Genomic DNA, 19,021 nt, shown 5'->3' on the forward strand with positions numbered 1-19,021 from the left:
GTGCATTTCCCATGTAGACAATAATACACAACATTTATTAAGCAATTGTATGCCAGATCCTGTTGTGGGCACTCTAAGTGTATTAATTTAACTGTCATAACATCTCTTCTAGAAAGGTAGCATAAGTTCTAACATTATGCCTTTTGTACAATGCAGAAACTATATATAGAGTATTTAAATAATTTGCCCAAGATCATATAGCTAATAAGTGGAGAAGATTCAGACTATATGACAAAGCTACAGTAATCAAGACAGTATGGTACTGGCAAAAATACAGAAATATAGATCAATGGAACAGGATAGAAAGCCCAGAGATAAACCCACGCGCATATGGTCACCTTATTTTTGATCAAGGAGGCAAGAAAACACAATGGAGAAAAGACAGGCTCTTCAATAAGTGGTGCTGGGAAAACTGGACAGCTACAGGTAAGAGAATGAAATTAGAACACTCCCTAACACCATACACAACAATAAACTCAAAACGGATTAAAGACCTAAATGTAAGGCCAGACACTACAAAACTCTTAGAGGAAAACACAGGTAGAACACTCTATGACATAAATCACAGCAAGATCCTTTTTGACCCACCTCCTAGAGAAATGGAAATAAAAACAAAAATAAACAAATGGGACCTAATGAAACTTAAAAGCTTTTGCACAGCAAAGGAAACCACAAACAAGATGAAAAGACCACTCTCAGAATGGGAGAAAATATTTGCAAATGAAGCAACTGACAAAGGATTATCTCCAAAATATACAGCAGCTCATGCAGCTCGATATCAAGAAACAAACAACCCAATCCAAAAATGGATAGAAGACCTAAATAGACATTTCTCCAAAGAAGACATACAGACTGCCAACAAACACATGAAAGGATGCTCAACATCACTAATCATTAGAGAAATGCAAATCAAAACCACAATGAGGTATCACCTCACACCGGTCAGAATGGCCATCATCAAGAAATCTACAAACAATAAGTGCTGCAGAGGGTGTGGAGAAAAGGGAAACCTCTTGCACTCTTGGTGGGAATGTAAGTTGATACAGCCACTATGGAGAACAGTATGGAGGTTCCTTAAAAAACTATAAATAGAATTACCATATGATCCAGCAATACCACTACTGGGCATATACCCTGAGCAAACCATAATTCAAAAAGAGTCATGTACCACAATGTTCACTGCAGCTCTATTTACAATAGCCAGAACATGGAAGCACCTAAGTGTCCATCAACAGATGAATGGATAAAGAAGATATGGCACACATATACCATAGAATATTACTCAGCCATAAAAAGAAACAAAATTGAGTTATTTGTAGTGAGATGGATGGACCTAGAGTCTGTCATACAGAATGAAGTAAGTCAGAAAGAGAAAAACAAATACCATATGCTAACACATATACATGGAATCTAAAAGAAAAAAAATGGTTCTGATGAACCTAGGGGCAGGTAGGCATAAAGACACAGATGTAGAGAATGGACTTGAAGACACGGGGAGTTGGAAGGGTAAGCTGGGACGAAGTGAGAGAGTGGCATGGACATATATACACTACCAAATGTAAAACAGCTAGTAGGAAGCAGCTGCATAGCACAGGGAAGATCAGCCTGGTGCTTTGTGACCACCTAGAGGGGTGGGATAGGGAGGGTGGGAGGGAGATGCAAGAAGGAGGTGATATGGGGATATATGTATACATGTAGGTGATTCACTTTGTTATACAGCAGAAAATAGTACAACACTGTAACGCAATTACATTCCAATAAAGATGTTAAAAAAATAGAAAATAGCACTAGTACAACTTTATCTCTCTAGAAATACTGTGTCTCTGAAACTTACATATCTCAAAGTTAATATAAATTAAATCTTAAATAAGGTAAGGGGGAGCCTATTTATAAGGGACTTGTCATGTAGCATTTCTAATAGAAAAATTACCCTTTAAATGATCTATTTTGGAAGTGAATTTGTGCCACATCTGTTTTAAAGGAATTGCTCCCTTCAAGCTTCCTCATCTCTCACTGAACTATGGTAATATCTTTCTAACTGCTTTCCCTGTCTCATCACAAGCCTCACAACATTCACCCTTATTCTTTCTCACTCCCAAGTTTATTCTCCGTATCACCTACAATAGGGGCTCTATATCTGGACCCACAGATAGAATTCAGTGGTCCATAAACTTGGATAAAGTATTTTCATTTTCACTAATCTCAAACCGAAATTTAGCATTTCCTTCTACGATGAAAGGAGAAACAAATTTCAGTATTATTTGTAGTAGATGTGAGCTAGTCGCCAAACAAAACCACAGACATTTTCATATCTCACTACAGTTACAGCAAATATCCCCAATAGCATGTAAGTGCACCACCATTCAAAATTATCTTAGTTATTAGACCTCCTCCTAGATCTTATTATTTAGTGCATTTAATAAAGAAGCACATATATAGCTGTATTACAGATTTGTTTCTTTTTTATTTTGACCACTGTGTTTCAGTGTAATTGGTCTCCTTTGAAATTATATAGGTCTATTTAAAAAACACTGCTGAGAAGGGATCTCTAGGCTTTCCCAGACAGTTAAAACAGTCCATGGCACACATACAAGAATTAAGAACCTCTGCTCTGGAAGGATCTTTCTAACGTTTTCATAATGTTACTCCCTTAACTTAAACTTCTTCAGTGGCACCAAGCCATCTCCCTAATAGCGTCCAAATCCTTTGTGGTTCACAGAAGGCCTTCCATGATCTACATGTCTCCTTCCACTGCCTCGCTGCCTGCGTGTTGATCCTTGTACTCTGCTTTCTATCTGTTCCAAACTGTTTCAAGTTCCCAGATGCACTGAACCATCACAGTTCTCTTTTATCTCTGGGCACACTGTTCTCTCTGATAAAAAGTCTCTCCCTAATTGACTGCTGGTAAATTCAAGACCCAGCTCAAGGGTGAAAAATCAAGAGTTCAGTTTTGGATATGCCAAGTATAAAATACCTATTAGACGTCCAAGTGGAAATGTCATGTCTGGAATTCTAATGAAAGGTCAGAACTGCGAATGTGGGTTTGGGAGGCAGCAGCATAGAAATGGTCTTTGAAGCTGAGGGACTTGATGAAATCAACTGTGGCATGAGCCCAGACAGAAAAGAGAAAGTGCTCCAGGAGGGCTGGGTATGCTGACCAGCACCTGCACAGTGGTTATTCTCTTTAGATCAGGGTCACTTCTCTTTGGGGCAAAATGTACAAATTCCAAGGGCCCAACTATCAGTGACCCAAAGTTCACACCACAGAGGTGTACTCTGAGTTTTGCACTGAGCAAATGGCTACAGTCAGGGAGGGGAGAACCAACAGTTACTAGCTGTGTCACCCTGGAAGATTAGTAATAGCACCTCTATTTCACAGAGAATGTAACTGGGTCATACAGACCTGAGTTAAAATCCTGACTCCACTCTTTATTGGCTGTATAACCTTGGACAAGATACTTAATGTCTCCCAAATTTCATCAGTAAGTGAAGCTGTAAGGAGAATTAAGTAAAATAATGGATACAAGTCCAATGCCTAACATATAATAAATGCCCCAAATGCATTAGCTGTTGATAATGAAATACCTTGGTCAGTGTTACTAATCCCGTTACTGTGCCTAAGAAATTTACCCAGGTGTACGCAACTCCAAAGCTTGTGATCATTCCACTGTGCCATGCCACGACTCCTGTGCTTGAGAACTACCTGATTTTGGCTCTATCCCTTCTTTCTCTGTTTACTTCTCTAATGCTCCCTAAGAATAATTTTTTAATTTAATTCATTTTTTTAATTGGAAAGTGCTGCTTCCTGAAACTGGCTCTGCCTACTGCTCTCTGGCAGGAAGGAAGTATGTAATTTCACATGGCCTTTGTAAATGTGTACCCAGGGAAACCCAATGTTTCCCCTTTTCCTCCTCCCAGCCCACCTTACTCTCCAGGGGAACCTCACCAGCTTACTCAGCATGCAGGGCTTGCCAGCAAGGCATACAAGCACTGCTCTTTTCCCAAACTGCAGTGAAACATGTGGATTAGCTACATTCCTGCTGACTCTGCTTTCGTTGTGCATTCTATTTAATAAATCTTCAACCACTGTGGATATGAGAAACAAAAAAGATGGGAGACAGTTAATCTATCCCTGCAGATCAATTAGAAACATGGACCCAGTCTGGCATGATCATCTTCAAAACATCTTTTCTTGTTTTCTGCAGAGTGTGCTCTCCATCCCACTTTGTATTTGTACAGGTGATTCATTGGATCCAGGTGGATGCTCCTAATGAACCACCACCACCAAGGCAGGTACAGGGGACTCTTACAGAAATCAGAGCATGTAGGTTTCCATGATTCCTGCTTTCTCCTTTGTATGAGTGTAAATCTGTATGCGTGTTTGTGTGTAATCTCATCACATTTTTCTGTCTTACGGGTTTTTTTGTCCTTTTTTTTTGCGGTACGTGGACCTCTCACTGCTGTGGCCTCCCCCGCCGCGGAGCACAGGCTCTGGACACGCAGGCCCAGCAGCCATGGCTCACGGGCCCAGCCGCTCCGTGGCATGTGGGATCCTCCCAGACCGGGGCACGAACCCTCATCCCCTGCATCGGCAGGCAGACTCTCAACCACTGTGCCACCAGGGAAGCCCTGTCTTATGTTTGGTTGAAAGTTGGTCTAGGAGTCTTTATAGTGCAATACATGGGTGCTGACCATTTTTTAAAGTCATTTTCTAAGGTTAAGGAATCTACTTAACTCTCTTTGAACTGTCCTCATCAGGGTTTCCTAAAAGGAGTTACTAAAAAAAATACATTTAAATCAGCAGTTCAAGCAAATTTTCTCTAGATCAGGGCAGATGAAAAGTGGAAGAGAGATGGATCACTTACTGCTTTTAACTCTTAACTTTGCAAAAGTGTACAGGTTAGATTATTCCTTTTTTAAAAAAAATTCATCAACTTAATCTCCAAGCCCAACACGCTGGATCCATTTTTCTTTATATCTCATTTTGTTTTAGCATTTGTCATCCCTGCCCATCAAGTGTCCTTGTATCAATTAGGAAAGACATCTGCTAGGATTTCTGACGTTTTTCTTCCATTAGTGTGGCAGAATCTGCTAACAAACAGTGAGATGTTGTTTGCCTAGCCATTCATAATGCCACAACAAGAGCCATTTGTTTTAATTGGCTAGGTCAGAGGTTCCTAGCATCTTTCCAGAAGTGTGGGTAAGATGATGAATAAATGTAGCATTCCAGGCTCTTAAAAATTAATTGCTCAAAATAAAGCCCTGTAAAACCCAACTGCTGTCTGCTTCTACGCACACTGATTTACACACATGCATACTGCTGGACTCATTTACTTAATTGTTCTATCTTGGTGTCCCAACTTTGGTTCCTAACTGCCATAATTTTATGCAATTTCAGGAAGAAACTCTAATCTTGCCCCTTTTTCCTCTGTAATTTTCTGGATCCATTAGTTCTATGCATGTCTTTACCGCATCTTTGAAATTGGCTGGGGCTTGTTTACCCCAGTGGACTGAAAACTGCTTAAGGGCAACTACTGTCATAGTTACTTTTGTAATCACAGAATCTAGTGTCTTATACATTGAAGGTACTACAATATATTGTTGGATTAATGAAAGGCCCTTCTTAACTTTGGCAGATGAATGGCCAATGATACATTCTCCTTAGAAAAACTAAACACATATCCATAGAAACAGAACCCTGCCTACCATTTGAAGGGATTAAGAACTTTGATCTATAGACACAAACTCACCTTGCTCAGTCTATCTAGAGAGTGAAGTCCTAGGTGGTGAAACGCTTAGATCCAATACTGCTGAAAGTCACGGGGAATATGATAGAGGAATTCTGTCCTCTTGTTCCTTGCTCCACAGTGACACCAAAGAACTTGGGCCATATGTCTACTGTAAACAAATCCTGATGGTCCAACCAAGTGAACAAGATACCCAGGAGCATTCGTTATGTTGGCTTATGGACGACTGAGCAAACAGGGATGGTAAATATATGGTTCCACTTACATCTACATCCCATGGCCAGAGCACTCAGATTGTATGCAAGGCTAACAGTGAATCATTGGCCAAGTCACAATATTAAATCACACTAATTTCTCACATTTAGGTCAGCCCATTGGGTCATTCCTAGTGTACTAAATACTATCTGCTTTAATAGTTTATTTGGGATTTCCTTTTCTTTTCACCTTAACAGTAGCCTCAAGTTTTCTTTTGTTGGGTTGGGTAATTATCCAGTTAAACTGCCTCCAAAAGATTTAACATGTAGTACCTAGTATCTCAAAGTAATGAGAAATTTGGTTTAAATTTCTTCTCATGTTATTTGGTACCCATGACCAGGTAAATGGGAAGAACACTTTTTAGATCTAGGGAGTTGTGGGAAGGTTTGCCATTTCTTTTCATAAATGAGAGTAAACTTATAATCAGTCATAAATATATACCTTTACTGGGGGTTTATGACTCCTGTGTTTTTCTCCTGTGGGCCATATTAGGGTTTCTTCTGCCTTAATCTCTTTAATGCTCTATTGAGTATGGTTTGTTGTCTACACCTTAAGAAGGACTAGATGGACAACATATTTTCCAATTACAGAGCTCAAAACTGTTTTATACCTTCAGTAATATATATACCCTTTTCTTTTCTTTTTTTCTCCCCTGTGTCACATTTTTATACTCATTAACCTTAATGCTTTCTTTGGCTTCCTTCCACCTTTTCAAAATCTGATTCTTGCACAGTCTTTCCCAGACTATCATTTCCAATCTTTTTGGAATCTAGTCAATCAGAGTAGATTTTCACCTTCCCCTTAAGAAGGTAGGGTAGCTTCTTTTGAAGGCCACATCATTGATGTCTAGTTCCAGATGATCTTCAGAACACACACACTGTAGTTAATCTGACAGAATCTTCAGTGTTCAGGGTTCCTGGGTATCAATGTTAATTATAATCCACTGTGGATTTCTACTAGTTCTTTTTTTTTTTTTTTTTTGCATTTCTTGGATGAACTGTTGTGCCCTTTCTGATATGCTGTGTCTACCTCCTCTGAATTGAGAGTCTGTTATAAAGTCTCAACACTCCTCTAATACCCACTTACACAGCACCCAACAAGATCTCCCAAAGCCTCACAAAAGAATATCCCACAGCCCACACAATAACAAGAAATACCTTGCCCAGGAATTCAACCAAGATGGCGGAGTAGAAGGATATGTTCTCACTCCCTCTTGCGAGAACACCAGAATCACAACTAGCTGCTGGACAATCATCGATAAGAAGACACTGGAACTCACCAAAAAAGATAACCCACATCCAAAGACAAATGAGAGGCCACAATGAGATGGTAGGAGGGGCAAAATCACAGTAAAATCAAATCCCATAACTGCTGGGTGAGTGACTCACAGACTGGAGAACACTTATACCACAGAAGTTCACTCACTGGAGTGGAGGTTCTGAGCCCCACGTCAGGCTTCCCAACCTGGGGGTCCGGCAATGGGAGGAGGAATTCCTAGAGAATCAGATTTTGAAGGTTAGTGGGATTTGTATGCAGGACTTCGACAGGACTGGGGGAAACAGAGACTCCACTCTTGGAGGGCACACACAAAGTAGTGTGTGCATCGGGACCCAGCGGAAGGAGCAGTGACCCCAGGGGAGACTGAACCACATTTACCTGCTAGTGTTGGAGGGTCTCCTGCAGAGGCGGGAGGCAGCTGTGGCTCACTGTGGGGAGAAGGACACTGGCAGCAGAAGTTCTGGGAAGCACTCCTTGCCGTGAGCCCTCCCAGAGTCTGCCATTAGCCCCACCAAGAGCCCAGGTAGGCTTCAGAGTTGGGTTGCCTCAGGCCAGACAACCAACAGGGAGGGAACCCAGCCCCACCCATCAGCAGTCAAGCAGATCAAAGTTTTACTCAGCTCTACCCACCACCAGTCCCTCCCATCAGGAAACTTGCACAAGCCTCTTGGATAGCCTCATCCACCAGAGGGCAGACAGCAGAAGCAAGAAAAACTACAATCCTGCAGCCTGTGGGGAAAAAACCACATTCACAGAAAGACAGATAAGATGAAAAGGCAGAGGGCTATGTACCAGATGAAGGAACAAGATAAAACCCCAGAAAAACAATTCAATGAAGTGGAGATAGCCAACCTTCCAGAAAAAGAATTCAGGATAATGATAGTGAAGATGACCCAGGACCTCGGAAAAAGAATGGAGGCAAAGATCGAGAAGATGCAAGAAATGTTTAACAAAGACCTAGAAGAATTAAAGAACAAACAGAGATGAACAATACAATAACTGAAATGAAAAATACACTAGAAGGAATCAATAGCAGAATAACTGAGGCAGAAGAATGGATAAGTGACCTGGAAGACAGAATGGTGGAATTCACTGCTGTGGAACAGAATAAAGAAAAAAGAAGGAAAAGAAATGAAGACAGCCTAAGAGACCTCTGGGACAACATTAAATGCAACAACATTCGCATTATAGGGGTCGCAGAAGGAGAAGAGAGAGAGAAATGACCAGAGAAAATATCTGAAGGGATGTAGTCGAAAACTTCCCTAACATGGGAAAGGAAACAGCCACCCAAGTCCAGGAAACAGAGAGAGTCCCATACATAAACCAAAGGAGAAACACGCTGAGACACACAGTAATCAAACTGGCAAAAATTAAAGACAAAGAAAAATTACTGAAAGCAGCAAGGGAAAAATGACAAATAACATACAAGGGAACTCCCATTGGGTTAAGAGCAGATTTCTCAGCAGAAACTCTACAAGCCAGAAGGGAGTGGCATGATATACTTAAAGTGATGAAAGGGAAGAACCTACAACCAAGACTACTCTACCTGGCAAGGATCTCATTCACATTCGATGGAGAAATCGAAAGCTTCACAGACAAGAAAAAGTTAAGAGAATTCAGCACCACCAAACCAGCTCTACAACAAATGCTAAAGCAACTTCTCTAAGTGGGAAACACAAGAGAAGGAAAGGACCTACAAAAACAAACCCAAAACAATTAAGAAAATGGTCATAGGAAGATACATATCGATAATTACCTTAAACGTGAATGGATTAAATGCTCCAACCAAAAGACACAGGCTTGCTGAATGGATACAAAAACAAAACCCATATATATGCTGTCTACAAGAGACCCACTTCAGACCTAGGGTCACATACAGACTGAAAGTGAGGGGATGGAAAAAGATATTCCATGCAAATGGAAATCAAAAGAAAGCTGGAGTAGCTATACTCCTATCAGATAAAGTAGACTTTAAAATAAAGAATATTACAAGTGACATGGAAGGACACTACATAATGATCAAGGGATCAATCCAAGAAGAAGATATAACAATTATAAATATATATGCACCCAACAGAGGAGCACCTCAATACATAAGGCAACTGCTAACAGCTATAAAAGGGGAAATCGACAGTAACACAATAATAGTGGGGGACATTAACACCTCACTTACACCAATGGACAGATAATCCAAAATGAAAATAAATAAGGAAACAGAAGCTTTAAATGGAACAGCAGACCAGATAGATTTAATTGATATTTATACGACATTCCATCCAAAACCAGCAGATTACACTTTCTTCTCAAGTGCACATGGAACATTCTCCAGGATAAATCACATCTTGGGTCACAAATCAAGCCTCAGTAAAGTTAAGAAAACTAAAATCATATCAAGCATCTTTTCTGACAATACTATGGGATTAGAAATGAATTAAGGAGAAAAAACGTAAAAAACACAAATACATGGAGACTAAACAATACGTTATTAAATAACCAAGAGATCACTGTAGAAATCAAAGAGGAAATCAAAAAAATACCTAGAGACACATAACAATGAAAACACAACGATCCAAAACCTATGGGATGCAGCAAAAGCAGTTCTATGAGGAAAGTTTACAGCTATACAAGCCTACCTCAAGAAACAAGAAAAATCTCAAATAAACAATCTAACTTTACACCTAAAGTAACTAGAGAAAGAAAAACAAACAAAACCCAAAGTTAGCAGAAGGAAAGAAATCATAACAATCAGAGCAGAAATAAATGAAATAGAAACAAAGAAAACAATAACAAAGATCAATAAAACTAAAAGCTGGTTCTTTGAGAAGATAAACAAAATTGATAAACCATTAGCCAGACTCATCAAGAAAAAGAGGGAGAGGACTCAAATAAATAAAATGAGAAATTAAAAAGGAGAAGTTACAACAGACACCACAGAAATACAAAGCATCCTAAGAGACTACTACAAGCAACTCTATGCCAATAAAATGGACAACCTGGAAGAAATGGACAAATTCTTAGAAAGGTATAAACTTCCAAGACTGCACCAGGAAGAAATAGAAAACAGGAACAGACCAATCACAAGTAATGAAATTGAAACTGTGATTAAAAGTCTTCCAACAAACAAAAGTCCAGGACCAGATGGCTTCACAGGTGAATTCTATCAAACATTTAGAGAAGAGCTAATACCCATCCTTCTCAAACTCTTCCAAAAAATTGCAGAGGAAGGAACACTCCCAAACTCATTCTATGAGGCCACCATTACCCTGATACCAAAACCAGACAAAGATACTACAACAAAAGAAAATTACAGACCAATATCACTGATGAATATAGATGCAAAAATCCTCAACAGGGCTGCCCTGGTGGCGCAGTGGTTGAGAGTCCACCTGCCGATGCAGGGGACACGGGTTCGTGCCCCAGTCTGGGAAGATCCCACATGCCGCAGAGCGGCTGGGCCCGTGAGCCATGGCTGCTGAGCCTGCGCATCGGAGCCCATGCTCTGCAACGGGAGAGGCCACAACAGTGAGAGGCCCATGTACCACAAAAAAAAAAAAAAAAAAATCCTCAACAAAATACTAGCAAACAGAATCCAACAGCACATTAAAAGGATCAGACACCATGATCAAGTGGGATTTATCCCAGGGATGCAAGGATTCTTCAATATACGCAAATCAATCAATGTGATAAACCATATTAACAAATTGAAGAAGAAAAACCGTATGATCATCTCAATAGATGCAGAAAAAGGTTTTGACAAAATTCAACACCCATTTATGATAAAAACTCTCCAGAAAGTAGGCACAGAGGGAAACTACCTCAACAAAGGCCTAATAAAGGCCATATATGACAAACCCACAGCAAACATCATTCTCAATGGTGAAAAACTGAAACGATTTCCTCTAAGATCCTCTAAGATCAGGAACAAGACAAGGATGTCCACTCTCACCACTATTATTCAACATAGTTTTGGAAGTCCTAGCCATGGCAACCAGAGAAGAAAAAGAAATAAAAGGAATATAAATTGGAAAAGAAGAAGTAAAACTGTCACTGTTTGCAGATGACATGATACTATACATAGAGAATCCTAAAGATGCCACCAGAAAACTACTAGAGCTAATCAATGAATTTGGTAAAGTTGCAGGATACAAAATTAACGCACAGAAATCTCTTGCATTCCTATACACTAATGATGAAAAATCTGAAAGAGAAATTAAGGAAACACTCCCATTTACCACTGCAACGAAAAGAATAAAATACCTAGGAATAAACCTACCTAGGGAGACAAAAGACCTGTATGCAGAAAACTATAAGACACTGGTGAATGAAATTAAAGATGATCCCAACAGATGGAGAGATATACCATGTTCTTGGATTGGAAGAATCAATATTGTGAAAATGACTATATGACCCAAAGCAATCTACAGATTCAATGCAATCCCTATCAAATGCCCTACCAATGGCATTTTTTACAGAACTATAACAAAAAGTCTCAAAATTTGTATGGAGACACAAAAGACCCCAAATAGCCAAAGCAGTCTTGAGGGAAAAAAACAGAGCTGGAGGAATCAGACTCCCTGACTTCAAACTATACTTCAAAACTACAGTAGTCAAGACACTATGGTACTGGAACAAAAACAGAAACATAGATCAATGCAACAAGATAGAAAGCCCAGAGATAAACCCATGCACCTATGGTCAACTAATCTATGACAAAGGAGGCAAGGATATACAATGGAGAAAAGACAGTCTCTTCAATAAGTGGTGCTGGGAAAACTGTACAGCTACATGTAAAAGAATGAAATTAGAACACTCCCTAACACCATACACAAAAATAAACTCAAAATGGATTCGAGACCTAAATGTAAGACCAGATACTATAAAACTCTTAGAGGAAAACATAGGAAGAACACTCTTTGACATAAATCACAGCAAGATCCTTTTTGACCCCCCTCCTAGAGAAATGGAAATAAAAACAAAAATAAACAAATTGGACCTAATGAAACTTCAAAGCTTTTGCACAGCAAAGGAAACCATAAATAAGACAAAAAGACAACCCTCAGAATGAGAGAAAATATTTGCAAACGAATCAATGGACAAAGGATTCATCTCCAAAATATATAAACAGCTCATGCAGCTCAATATTAAAAAAACAAACAACCCAATCCAAAAATGGGCAGAAGACCTAAATAGACATTTCTCCAAAGAAGACATACAGATAGCCAAGAAGCACATGAAAAGCTGTTCAACATCACTAATTATTAGAGAAATGCAAACCAAAACTACAATGAGGTATCACCTCACACCAGTTAGAATGGGCATCATCAGAAAATCTACAAACAACAAATTCTGAAGAGGGTGTGGAGAAAAGGGAACCCTCTTGCACTCTTGGTGGGAATGTAAGTTGATACAGCCACTATGGAGAACAGTATGGAGGTTCCTTAAAAAGCTAAAAATAGAATTACCATATGATCCAGCAATCCCACTACTGGGCATATACCCAGAGAAAGCCATAATTCAAAAAGACACATGCACCCCAATGTTCACTGCAGCACTATTTACAATAGCCAGGTCATGGAAGCAACCTAAATGCCCATCAACAGACGAATGGATAAAGAAGTTGTGGCACATATATACAATGGAATATTACTCAGCCATTAAAAGGAACGATATTGGGTCATATGCTGAGACGTGGATGGATCTAGACACTGTCATACAGAGTGAAGTAAGTCGGAAAAACAAATATTGTATATTAACGCATATATGTGGAACATTGAAAAATGGTACAGATGAACCAGTTTGCAGGGCAGAAGTTGAGACACAGACGTAGAGAACAAACATATGGACACCAAGGGGGGAAAGCAGTGGGGGGTGGGGGTGGGGGTGTGATGAATTGGGCAATTGGGATTGACATGTATAAACTGATGTGTATAAAATGGATGACTAATAAGAACCTGCTGTATAAAAAAATAAATTAAATAAAATTCAAAAAATAAAAAAAGAAATACCTTTCCCATATGCCTTCAAGCTTGTTTCTATTGTTTTCAGGTTATCGCTGTTGCTGAAAAATTGTTTTTAATTTTATTCTCTATATTATCCTTCAATTCTATTTCTTAGTTTCAGTTTTTTACTTATCCTGATGTAACCACTTTTACTGAATTTTACTTGTATCATTATCACTAGTTTTTAGTTGTTTTCCAGTACGTGTTCTTTCACCACCAGCGACTTCTCCCACAAAAAGGATACATTACTTACTCTTAGAACTCAGATTACAACACCAACAGTTTCACTAGCGTGGTTTTAGAAGTCCTGGAACTGCATTTCCATTTGTTTTGCAATGATGGTCTTCACATCTTCTTTAAACTTTTACTTTCTACCCCTTTGTCCCCTGTAGTACTACACAGGGCACTCCTTATTTTCATACTTTCCAAAATTTTTTGTTCCATACTTGCTAGACATAAGGCACCATGATGGAAGGTAGGCACATTTACGAGACATGATGGTAGCAAAGCCCTTTATTTCTGCCTATTGACAGTCACTGGCTTGTGGCTCCTTGGCCACTTCCAATTTCACCTCAAGATGAGTTTTCCATTTTCCTTCAATTCCAGTTGCCTTTCAGATAAGGGAGCAAGCTGGCATGAAAGCACTCAGTAAAGATGAGTCAGAGTATCTGACTCTCCCACAGGGCCTCACTAGAAAGAAAGAATTATGAACGCATTGACCTGGTAATATGCTGTCTATCACACCTGAAGTAGATTGCATGTGTGCTTTCAATTGAATTGATTTTTCCAGCTGTGTGAATGGGGCAGTCTTTGGATGTTGACACTTCTTCATTTGGACTCCTTCCGGCAGTGGTTCATGCCAGAACTTAGCATCATACTTAGAATTTACCAGGACAGTGATCAGAAATAATAAGCAGAAGTGGTGATACTACCCTGGATGAAACCAGAAAAACTCTTCACTTCTTTTCAAAGGCAAAAGGGTAAAGAGTTAGGTAGGTAATATCAGGGGAAATGAAAGACTGGAAACCCCATTAATAATTATTCCTCTACAATAATGCTTCTTGGGTACCACATGTAGTATCATGGATTTGGCATACTTTAATTGCCTGTTATTTTCGTCAAGGTGGCATTTTAAGTTTTTGTTCCCTAACTGCAGAATGGATAAATACTGCATTTGACTCATATGTTGATCCAGGACTATTTTTATCTCTCCAGCACCTTCCAATATCACATCAGAGAGAGGGGCAACTCTCTCTGGGCAATCCTCCTACAGACGGTCTAAAATATCCATGCAGGACAGCATTCCTAGTGACTTTCAGGAGCATCTGAAACAATCCACAGTGTGGTTCAGCAGAAGTCACTTGGGGGAAATGTGTCCCTTTTCTGTGACTTCAGCATTCAGGCCGCACTTAAAGTTAAAGCCCTCTGCAAGGGAGGGGCGGGGCTGTGCCAAGCCTTTGGCTTCATATCTTGCGACAGCTTGGTGCTTTCCTGACCTCATCCTGAGAAAGCTGTCAGAGGCGGCCCCTGCAGAGACAGCTGGCCCAAGTTATGGCTTCTTTCAGGGCAGGGAATCCCTCTAGGACAGACAGGAAGCGATCTTTCAGCAAAATGTATTCCCATTGGGAGCAAGTAAATAGCTTACTTTTCAGTTCAAAGCAGTGAATTCAAGGCACATAAGTTAGTTTTGGCTCCATGTGACCCTAAAATCAAGTCAAATGGAATGAGTTTACAATTTAGAGCCTTAAGATTCTGTTTGGCTGAACACTGAGGTTAAAGTGTTGAATTCCATCTCATTGTAGTTACTATTTTTTCTTTAGCCATTTCCAAAGTACTGCTAAGTTTTAGAAATAAAATAAAGAAAGTGCTAAATTGATTTTCAGATCCATGACCGGGCTTTCCTGGTGTAAAAATAAACCCCCGAGCTGTGGTGCTTATATGAAAAATAAATTTTAAAGTGTATATATAAAACCCAAATAAAACTTTAATCTAGTTGGGATCCAGAGAAATTTAGATTTTGCTTTTTAATTTATTTGACTTTCCTCTTCCAGCTGTCAAACTTATCTAGTTTTATTACCTTTAGAGCTAATTAAACACAGTTCGCTGATTAAATCACATAATCACCTGCCATCATAAAGGAACGGAATCTTGCCCTTTACCTCATTAACCTAGACCCCTCACACAGTTCATGAGAAGCTGACAATAAAGTGCGTACCCGCTATTTAGTCCACAGGATTAACAACACCCTGAAAAGGGAGGTGGGCTGTTTCTCCAGTTCTTTTCATTAGTATGCACAGAATAAAAATCTTCACAGAATCAAGATAAATTATAATCATATTGCAATTTATCAGTCCTGCCACTTTCATAGCAGAAACTGATATTAGTCTGATAAGTTTTGTTCCTATAAATATAATTCTACCTAGAAAACAAACAAAATACCTTTTCTTATTAGAAGGGTCTCAACAAATTACATGCAGAATGCAAAGTAATGATTTGGCCTGCTGAATTTCCTCAGTTCTACCTAATTGCCTTCCACTCCAATAGATGAAACATTGGTGTAGAACATATTTGAATGGTGGTTGGTGGATGGGTGATTGAGTGAATTCTGATTATTGGTGCTGTTGGAACCCAAAGCCAGTTCTGAGCCACTCCAGTGCCAGGACCTGGGAGTCCAGACTGTGGTAGGTGGTGTGGTATGAGAACCCTTGGGTCTTCCCAAAAGCAATCCCAATGTGGGGGTTATGTCTATAACCAATTCAGCAGTCACTGTGCCTTTTGATTAATTTTATCAACCCTAGGATAACTAACACATAGAGATAAAGAAAAAATATATATACACACATGTAATTTTCCCTTAGATTTTTACATTTGTTTTTTCCATTAAGGTCATTTTAAGCTTAAACATATCTCAGCAAACCTAAGATTTCTGCTACCTCATAGTTCTAGTTTCAAAAGTTATGATATTCCTACTGATCTACATGATTCCGGAACAGGCATACTGAGTTACTTCTAAATGCCTTGGTGCCATACAATGTCCATTAAGGACAAAAAAGCCAGGAACAATAGAGACATTGTAAAAAATAAAACCAAACACTCTCCTCTTTTTTTGTCCTCCTATAAAAACAGCAAGTCCCTAACCCTGAAAAATTAGCCTTTTTGATGTAGAATCCAAAGCAAAACATCATTCTAATGAAAGGAGGACTGCACTGTTGATCCCCATGTGTCTAGGCAGCTATTTTGATTTCTAACCCAGGAGGGAGTATGAGACACATGGCATCTATTGTGTGTTGGTAGTAACTTGAAACTTATTTGCTTGTTTCCCCTTTGCTACTCAGTTGGCGGGGGCATATGTGAAAGAGATGGGAGCTGCTCAAGATAGTTCTGTATAACCCCAAGGAAGAAAGGAAACACCTTTGGAATGGCACACAGGCCACAGACCAGGTATTGGGTCTTGGGAGCCCCCTTGTGGTTGACAAGCTAATAGAGATGGAGGAATGAACAATGAAGGGGTGGGAGATGGAGGGTTGCAACCTCATTTCTTACATTCATCTTTTCCCCTTCCGTGCTCCAGGCATACTGACCTTCTCTTAGTTCCCAAATGCACCATTCCCCTCGTTTTTGTTCTTTGTACGTGCTGTTGCCTGTGCTTAGAATACTTTCATCTATCCCATTTGCCTAGTTAACTCTTATCACCCTTCAAAGTTCACCTTTGACATCAATTCAAGGAGGCATTCCCTGACTCCATGTACTAAGTCATTTTATGTACTATATGCCGTAAGCTATCATCAGTTGCTAGAAATACTTCTCTTCATTGAAACTGGAGCCAGTGGTTTTAGCTTTCAAACTTTAAAAAGGAATCTCAGTCTCCAGGAAACCATCTAATACAAGGGACTACATTTCTTTTTAATGAGAGATCTCAGAGAAAATGAAAGACCAACTTTTTAGACACACAACACAATTATTCTACACTGAGGTTTTCATTATAACTTCACCCATTGTGTTGATCGTTTTTCTGCTTTGACTCTTTTTCTCCTTCCATTATACATATCTATTCTCTACCACACCTCAGACACAACAGGCATTCAATGAAGGCTTATTTGGTTAGGATGACCAATTTATTACCATTTAACATTACTTAAATGTAAGCTCAAACTCCAATGAACTACAAAATAAGTAAATGGCATAGCTCTAATTTAAATTATTTTTTATCGTGGATATCCCTTTTGTCCCTCAACTTTTTACTTGAAAAATTTCAAGTCTGATTTTGAGTTGAAATAATAGTATAATGAGCACCTCTATACCTTCAGCTAGGTCCGTTCTCCACACATATCCTTTAGAATTACTTGAATGCAAGCTGCAGATATCATTACACTTCATCCCCAAACACTTCAGCATGTATCACTTAACAACAAGAACGTTTTCCTACATAACCACAATACCAATATCTCAACCAAGAAATTTAACATGGAAAAGTATGATTTAATATATAGTCTATATTCAAGTTTTCCAAAGATGTCTTTAATAATTGTTGTTGTTGGATCCAGGACTCATTAAAGGATTACTTAACAGCATTTGGTTGTCAAGTCCCTCTAGTCCCTCTTTTAATCTAGAATAAGTCTATTACCTTCGTATTTCTTTTTCTGGTTATTCATTATACTGACATTTTCAAAGAGTCCTAGGGTTAGTTATCTTAAATGATTTTTCCACAAACTGACTTGTCTGACTATAGTTTCAAGACTAGATTTAGTTTAAGTATTTTGAATCCTTTGAATCTTGCTTTTTTTTCCCACTTGACAGTATATCCTGGAAATCATTCCATAGCAGTTCAAGAACATTTTCCTCATTCTTTGTGTTTTCTTATGTTCAGAGTACTTCAGAGTACTATGAGAGTGTCCCCTTACCATTACACTCCGGAGTTTATCATTTGGGGTCTTTTACATTTGTTTTGTGTTTTCTATCAATTAAATCAGAGCTTTCCTTATGAAAATCTGCTAAGCAAAAAAGAAAGCCAATGAACCAGAGTAGTTTAGTTTAATTCAGTAGAGTTTTGGGTCTATTTTTGTTTTGAATGGAATATACATGTGTCACACTGAGGAGCAGGTTTTGGACAGTTCCCTACATACTTGCTTCAGAGTAATAATAATAAATCACGAGGGAGGTAAAGAAATTCTGATGACATTACCAAACGTGAGTATACTGCAGATCTCATCAACATCTCTTTTATAAACTGTGGTAAAATATACATAACATAAAATGTACCTTTTTAACCATTTTTAAGTGTACAGTTCAGTGGCATTAAGTACATTCACACTGTTCCACAACTATTACCAACATCCATCTCTAGAACTTTTATCACCCTCCCAAACTGACCTTGTACTATGTGACTAAAAGAAATATATAACTAGAAAAGAACCTAAAAATACATTTTTAGGATTAGTAAGTGAAATCATTTAGTTCATTGGCTAAAGGTCAATATACAAAAATCAATTTATTTCTATATTTCATCAACAGCTAAAAATGACAATTTTAAAAGTTTCTGTTTATATCAAAAATCTTCAAATACCTAGCAATAATTCTAACAAAAGAAGTAAAAGAAGTGTAAGTACCCAGAAAACTGAAAAAAATATATTGAGAGGAGGTTTCTCAAGAATTAAATAATTGGGGGGATATATATCAGATTCATGGGTTAGAATATTGATATTGTAAAGACGTCATATCTCTGCAAATTGATCTATAAACATC

General features: G+C 38.8%; 1 protein-coding gene across 21 annotated transcripts in view; it reads right to left on the reverse strand.

Annotated features, from left to right (window-relative positions):
- TRPM3 (transient receptor potential cation channel subfamily M member 3) overlaps window positions 1–19,021 on the reverse strand; it is a gene marked incomplete at its 5' end in the record, with an annotated part of 811,488 nt that overhangs the window by 393,851 nt on the left and 398,616 nt on the right. The gene's annotated exons all lie outside the window — the stretch shown is intronic.

Source organism: Mesoplodon bidens, assembly GCF_964165515.1.
Source record: "Mesoplodon bidens genome assembly, chromosome: 6".
In the NCBI taxonomy this organism is placed as follows: Eukaryota; Metazoa; Chordata; class Mammalia; order Artiodactyla; family Ziphiidae; genus Mesoplodon; species Mesoplodon bidens.